Below are 7,943 nucleotides of genomic sequence, written 5' to 3' on the forward strand. Positions count from 1 at the left end.
GGCAGGTTCGGAGGCAGGTGAACTTGCAGGCGCAGCAGGTGAAGGGTCCGTGGGTGCGTCTCGGGGTGGCTCGGCAACAGGCGTGGGTCCGGCCGGCATTGAGTGCGTTGAGAGTGACGGCGTCGTAGGTCAGTCGGGTCGTCTTGCCTCGGCGGGGAGGGCCAGGGGTCCTGGCGCTGGGCGCGGTCCAGGCGCGGACGGGCGCAGACGGGCTTACCTTTGGCGCACTCGCTCTGGGGGCGTCATAAGTAAGGAGCCGGGAGGGAGGAGCAGCTGGGTGGTGGGAGCGGGGCGGCGAATGGAATCACAGGGGGGCGGGGCCGCAGGCAGGCAGCGGCGGGAAACTCCAAGAAGCAGCGGGCAGCGGGAAATTCCCAGGAGCAGCGGGAAATTCCCAGGAGCAGCGGGCAGCGAGCGAAGGAATCTGCAGGCAGGAGGCGGCAAAGGCAGGCAGGAGCGGCAGCTCTTCATGTTGCCTACCCCGCCAGATGAACGGCAGAGAAGGTCACAAGCTTACGTGCAAGATTGTATTTACTTTTTCTGCCTTTCGCCTTTGTTGACCGATGGAAATCCAGACAAACTGGCTTCAGTGAACTCACTTGTGGCTTCTGCTGCATTCACACAAGGCTGCTATCGATTCCAGTGACAGTCAGAAAACACAGATGCGCAGATCAGGCCATTTAAAGTACCAAACGTTTACTGTTAAAAACTCATTAGTTGTGGGTTCCACAGATTAGAAATAGAGACCAGGCTGTAATACTGTAATCTGTCCTCTGTTCAAGGCTGTAGAGCTTTTACTACAGACAAATGTAAATGTATTACTTGGTGAACTTTGTGTAGTGAAAAACCCACAGGCCGGTGTGAAAATGTTGCACAGAATGCAGTGCTGATATAGGTGCATGAGCCAACTTGTGCCCAAGTGGACGTTATCATCCAATGCGGAAACATGGTCTAAGCATTGTTTCTAGTCTCAAATCTAGATGCACCCTTTGGTTTATACTAACAATAATAAGGTATTTTTCTATGTCTTCTAGCACAAAATGTGCATGCAAGCTTAGATTAGAACCTGGAACAATGGAATGAACAACACAGAACATGCAGCAGATGGATTATCATATGCAGCTCTTGAAATGACAAAGCATTGAAGAAAGAGGTTGGTTTTTATGAGCACCAGTTGCTCAGAGAAAAAGTTTCTTTGAACCGTTGAAATCCATGAGTGTAGACTAATTTTAAGAGACGTTTGATAGTGCAGAATTTAGACTTTATGGTCAGCTGGAAAGATATGGTAATAGGTAATACATGTGTGACAAACCCATGAGTGACCCAACATCTCTGACTGCAGCTGAAGCTCTCCAGATCTACCTTGCTTGGGAATGTAACCACTGTGGTTGAAATTGTGCATGCCTGTGGATGATTTTTTGGAATAATACTTCCTTTAATTTTCCAGAGACCTGCTCTGTGGATAATTGTCTCACTGATGGTCCTGGCTGCCCTTCTTGTCCTGGCTCTGGTGGGATCTGGCTTTTGGCGTAAGTGAATCATTTCATAGAAATATATCTTTCAGTAGATATTTGTTGCTGAATAAATGCCTAATAACCCCAAGATTATCGAATGATTTAATTTCCCTTATCAGGACCACAAGGTGAATTTATAATAACTCAGCATCACCAACACGTAGCCTTCTCTTTGCCACCACCAATGCATTATTAATCCTTTCCAAGACCCAAAACACAACTACACACCACACACAAACAAAAATGAACACACAAACACAAATGCACACACACAGACCCATGCACATAAGTATGCAAACACACTGACCCACACACACACACAACACATGCACGCATGCTTGTGAACACCCTCCCACCATTTAATGTTTATCTACCTTCTATAACTAGCACTGAACATATTTTTACAGATAAGAAAACTAAAAATTGTCCCTTCTGAACCAAGTTGTGCAAGTCTTGCCTTCACCTTTACCAGTAATGTTTACTGAGCAGGCAACACGAAAGGCTCCCATTAATCGAGTGCACTGGCGTAACGAAAAGTGAGGGGGCCTCCCAGCATGGTACTTAGAGGGGCCCCCTCTGTGCTCAATCAGAAGCTCTTCAGCCACAGTGCAGTGCCGAGGGGGCCCCATTGAGCTAGAGGCCCCCCGCACCGCAGGGGCTGCTGTGGCCCGTGTTACACCCCTGATCCAGTGGCTTAATGCAAAATGATATACCCCGCAGAATGTGATGAGAGTACCCCTGAGACTCCCATATCTCACAAACATTCAAAGGCCCTAGGCAGAATGGGGCCTCCTGATACTAGCCCCCCACCGCCTGTGTCAAAGGGTCTGCAGGGGCTTGGGTTACACCCCTGCACCAATCACTGATTTGCATGGATTTGTGTGTGACATTAAATAACAACCTTCAAGATAGGCTATTTGGAGATCAACACATAATTATCCACCCACCAATTCACCCAATCCATTGTTCAGTGCAGATGTTGTGAAATGTGGCACAACTCTGGAGACAGCTTCTACTGTTGTGTCAGCGTCATAAAATAAGCATTGGCAATGCCACTACATTTGCCCATTGGCAGGTTGATGGGAAATGGGTGGTAGTTCTTGAGGTCTGTCAGGTCTGCAGTGGACTTCTCGAGGAGGGGTTTGACCTGTGCCTGTTTTCAGACACCAGGGAAAGTGCCTGTTGCGAGGGAGGAGTTGATGATACATCGTAGTTCGGGTGCAATGGTAGAGGTGGCTCTGTGGACGATGCGGGCGGGCAGGGGTCAATGGGTGCTCCTGAGTGTATACTTCTCATGGTCTTTGTGGTGTCTTCTTTGGTGTTAGGGGTCCAGGCGGTGATGGTAGGCTGGGTTGCATTGTCGATTGCAGGTGAAGGGTTAGTGTCTAGGTTCTGCTTGTTGAACTTGCTGATGAGAGCTCTGATCTTGAGATGGAAGTAGGAGCCGAGTTTGTTGCAGAGGTCGGAGGATTCACTGGGGGGGTTTGGTGAACTCATGGATAAAGCTGAAGAGTTCCTTAGAGTTGCAGGAGTTGGTGAGTATTCTGTTCTGGATGAAGTTCTTCTTCGTGGTTCTGATGAGTTGGTGATGTGTTGTCATGGCGATCTTGCTGTTCTTCAAAGCTTTCTAAAGTCGGACTCGTTGGCACATAAGCTTGGATTCTCGGAGGTCGGTGGTGAACCAGGTGGCTTTCATGGTGCGTTGTCTGTCGGAGGTCCGGAGGAGGGGCAAGAGTGTCTGAGAAGTCGGCGATCCATCTGTGGAGTGCATTGGCCACAGAGTTGGTGTTGGTTGTGGTGGGGGAGGAGCGTGGTTGAGGGCGGAGCAAGGTGCTCCTCGGTGATCTTGCTCCAGTCCCGGTGCGGGGGCGAGGTGTGGACATGTGTGCAGTGGGTTTGGAGAAGGAGAAGTGGACGCAGTGGTTGTCCTTCCAAGTGGGTTGCCGGTGTGGCTGATGTGAATGTTGGGTCCTCCAGCAAAGATGGGTTTGAGGGTATGTCCTGCCTTGTGAGTGGGGCTGGTGACAAGCTGTTGCAGTCCGATGTTGGCGAGGTTGCCCAGGAGGGCAGTGGAGTTAGGGTCGCTGGGGTTGTCGAGTTGGAAGTTCAGGTCTCTGAGGAATATGTAGTCCCTGGATGGGATGGTGTGTGGTGTGATAAGGTCTGCAATGGTGGTGGTAAACGTACCACACGGTCCAGGAAGTCTGTAGGCGAGGGTGCCACGTAGTGTCTTTCTGGAGTCGATCTGGATATGGAAATACAGGAGTTCTTTGGGGACACGAAGTCAGTCGTGCTGGATGTGGTGAGTCAGAGGGAGCTTTTGTGTACGATGGCGAGTCCTCCTCCATGGTGGTTGGGGCGGTCCTTTCTCTGGATTGTCAGGGACCTCGTTTGTGGTGTCGGGTGCAGAACATTGGCATTGGTCCAGGTTTCTGTGAGGAAGGTGACATTGAGTGAGAGGGTGCTGAGGAGGTCCCAGATTTCTATTGCTTGCATGTGCAGGGCACAAATGTTGTGGAGGATGCAGCTCAGGGGTTTGAGTGCACTGGCGTCCAGTCGATTGGTGGTGTCGGTGGGTTTCCGGAGGTGGGTGAAGATGCAGCGACAGTGTGGGCAGGAGAACTGGACTTGGGTGGTGTTCGGCGTTGACTGCTGGCAGTTGTTGTTTCCGGGGTTGAGTGCCTGGAGTGTTGCTGAGTCATAGCACTGGCTGTTTGAAGGACCATCGTTCCTGGTGTTGGTCACAGGCGTGTCGCGGACAGGCATGACCCGCCCGTCCTCAACCCGTAACACAAAATTTGTAGTAAGTAATAACATTCAGGTCAACTTGAATTAATAAAATATAATGAAATAAGTTATCTATAATTGCTGTTGTCCATATTAGTGTCAACTTTTCACTGTGTGTAGATGGATGTGAAAACGTGGGTGCTCTAGCTGGTGGATTAAAGTGGGCTATGGAAGTTCTCCAGAGAAATACTTTAATCAGCGAGACCTCCAACCCAATTAACTGCTGAAATAATGTACAGGAGTGGCACAATTTATATGGGCAACATGTGTCTTGCCTTTATAGTCCTAAGATCAAATGGCAATTCATCAGGAATAGAATACTAAAAGCTATCTAGACAATGTTTGGTTGTCTGGTAGTGTGACCCTGATTAACCAAACCTAAAACCTACGGTGAGTTACCTGAAGTTGGATTACCGACCTCCATTGGGGTTGGCTGCAATCAACAACAATTCTCGGCGGGTGGCAGACACTGGGGAGTATCTAGTGTCGCTTGCGGTGCGGTAAGTACGCAGTCAGACCTCCCCAGTCTTTGCTGGAATTGGGGAGTTTACCTGCTACCAGATTTTGCTGGAAACATTGGTTCACAAGAGTGGGAATGAGAGAATTATTGCCATTAATGTTTTGATTAATTATATTGATGTGTGTCCCTCAGATCAGTTAGCTTTACTTGTTTACTATGCGCACTCACTAAGGGAGACCTCAGAGATCTTGCTGCAGTACTTAGGAGTCAGATCTTAGAGATGCCTGCTGACTTTGAACAGAGAACACCCTTTCAGCTTCTGCTAATCTCCATCAGAATCCTTCATTTTGGTTTCTGAACGGACACCTTACCTTGTCTGCAGAAATTGAATGCCCTTTTATTGCCAGACTATATTAATTTAGATTAGGGATTTCCTCTATGGAACACACTTGCTGTATACTATTCTATTTATAATTCTCATTAATTTACTATTTTATCATGAATTGAAATATTGACTTCTTGATTATTTGAGTCTGTTACAATAATGACTAAAACTCAAATACTTATTGAACTAATGAATTGATTTGAATTGATTTGCCAATAAACCTTCTAAACTCACACCAAATCTCTGTTCGATTTCTATAAAGTGCCAATTGGACTTCATTGTTCATGGAAATCGAAGTAAATGATAGCTTCATGCTGCCTCTCCTTGTCGACTAACAAAAGTCCATATGACAAATGGCAGGGCTTATTTACTGATTTTACTCAGTGACTGCAATACAAGAATCCCTGCTCCGGTAAGTGGTAGCAGAGTGACTGTTAATGTCACAGGATGATAAAAGGAGACAATTTGATTAATTTGCCCAAATGTAGAATTCATCATGTCTCTAAAGTCCATGGGTCAACTTTGAAGGCTGAAGAACTTCAGTGGTTTCAAGGGCATTTGCAGTGGTGGAGGTATCAATAAAGTTGTGGGTCACTATTGTCTACGCTGAGCAAGTGGTATTGAGTTGAAGTTTTATGCCTTATGTTCTGGTATTGTCTATGGTTAATTGTGCAAATGATCATACGTGAATGATGCTGAGCAGTTGGAGTTGTTATCGAGCTCATCATAGTCCAAGAAATCGGAATAGATAAGTGTGGTATTATTTTTCCTGGTTATGGTGTGCATTTTCTCACTCTAGCGGAACTGCTATTACATGTGTTTATATCAAGGTTTGGATTACCAGTTTCTCTAGAGTAAGATTGTGACTCTCATTTCAGCAATGAGATCTTAAGAATACATTGTGCAGCATTACAGATAGAGCAGAGTTTACACTGCAGTTATCGACCAGAAACCTCTAGGATTGTTAAACAGCTAAAAGGAACAATAAAGTCCCAATTGGCAAAAGTGTGTTCCTCCACATCACTGAATTGGCCAAATGATGTGCCATTGGTATTGATGAGCCTTCAAGGTACTCCTGACAGGAAAACAGGGTTGTCCCCTCATGAGATGTTGACTGTGCATGCAATGAGACTACTTGATGTACCTGCAAATGCACTTTTCAACATCACAGATGACATGATGCTTGATTACTGCAAAGGATTGGCTAATGTTGTGTGATCTGTTTCTCACCAGTTTGAAGATGGTATGCAAACTCCATATCAGGAATACTGCCATGACCTCAGTCCAGGCGAATGGGTGTTGCTCAAGAAGCACATGCGGAGGACTTGTCTGCAATCGAGATGGAAAGGCCCCTTCCATGATCACTGCTGTTAAGTGTGCCAGGATACCAAACTGGGTGCATGCATCACACATTCAGAGAGTAAGGGACCATATGAAGAAATAGTGTTCTTTGACCAGAAACAAGAGTACTGGGAGCAGAATCACCAGAAGCTGGACAAGAGCAAAGAGTGGTTGCAAGAGACACAACAGCAACAAGGTGAAAGGGGTGAAGAACTACAGGCAGTCTCACCAATCCAGTTTACCGTGACATTGAAGTTTCTGGAGAAGAAGAAGAAGAGACAAGATCTCAACCTGAGACCATAGCTGAGACAACACCAGAACAAAGAGATGATCCAGGCAAAGGGGCAATTACTGGTTCAAGAAGAGTCCCTTACAATGCTGAATGGGCAAAAAATCTGGTTCAAAGCAAATGAAGTCAATTGTGTCCGTTGAACGCATACCATCAACAATCATTGAGGAACAAAATTACGTGGTATAAGAGACACAAAAGAGGAAAATCAAGAAACACCAAGAAGATCAAAAAGATGCTTGTAAGAGGTATTCTGCACATGCATGGGCATATTACATTAATCAAGTGTTAAACACACCAATAACAGATTTACAAATGGGGGTGGGGTCGCACACTACTCTCACACCGGCGGTGTCGCCCCTAAGGACTCTGGTCAATGTAGTAAAGTGTTCGCAATGCATCATCTTTCGATCTTCTGCTATCTTTGCTGTCTTCGCCATCCCTGGACACGTGTTTCGGGGTATCACCCCTCGTCAGCAGGGATAGGCCGTGTACAGGGGTTGCCGATGGCTGCCAATATCTGCCAGGTATCGTACCACTCAGGCGCGTAGGTGCGGGACCCCAGGCTTGTCAGCCCACTGCTCACGGGAGCTTTAAAGTTACAAAAGGGGGTGGGGTCACACACTACTCACACACCGGCGGTGTCGCCCCTAAGGACTCTGGTCAATGTAGTAAAGTGTTCGCGATGCATCATCTTTCGATCTTCTGCTATCTTCGCTGTCTTCGCCATCCCTGGACACGTGTTTCGGGGTATCACCCCTCGTCAGCAGGTATAGGCCGTGTACTGGGGTTGCCGATGGCTGCCAATATCTGCCAGGTATAGTACCACTCAGGCGCGTAGGTGCGGGATCCCAGGCTCGTCAACCCACTGCTCACGGGAGCTTTAAAGTTACAAATGGGGCTGGGGTCGCACACTACTCACACACCGGCGGTGTCACCCCTAAGGACTCTGGTCAATGTAGTAAAGTGTTCGCGATGCATCATCTTTCGATCTTCTGCTATCTTCGCTGTCTTTGCCATCCCTGGACACGTGTTTCGGGGTATCACCCCTCGTCAGCAGGGATAGGCCGTGTACTGGGGTTGCCGATGGCTGCCAATATCTGCCAGATTTAACAGATTTAATTGACCTGGGATCAGACTGTTGAACCCTATGACATCGCACTAAAG

This window comes from Lissotriton helveticus, chromosome 7 (assembly GCF_964261635.1).
Source record: "Lissotriton helveticus chromosome 7, aLisHel1.1, whole genome shotgun sequence".
NCBI classification, from domain to species: Eukaryota; Metazoa; Chordata; class Amphibia; order Caudata; family Salamandridae; genus Lissotriton; species Lissotriton helveticus.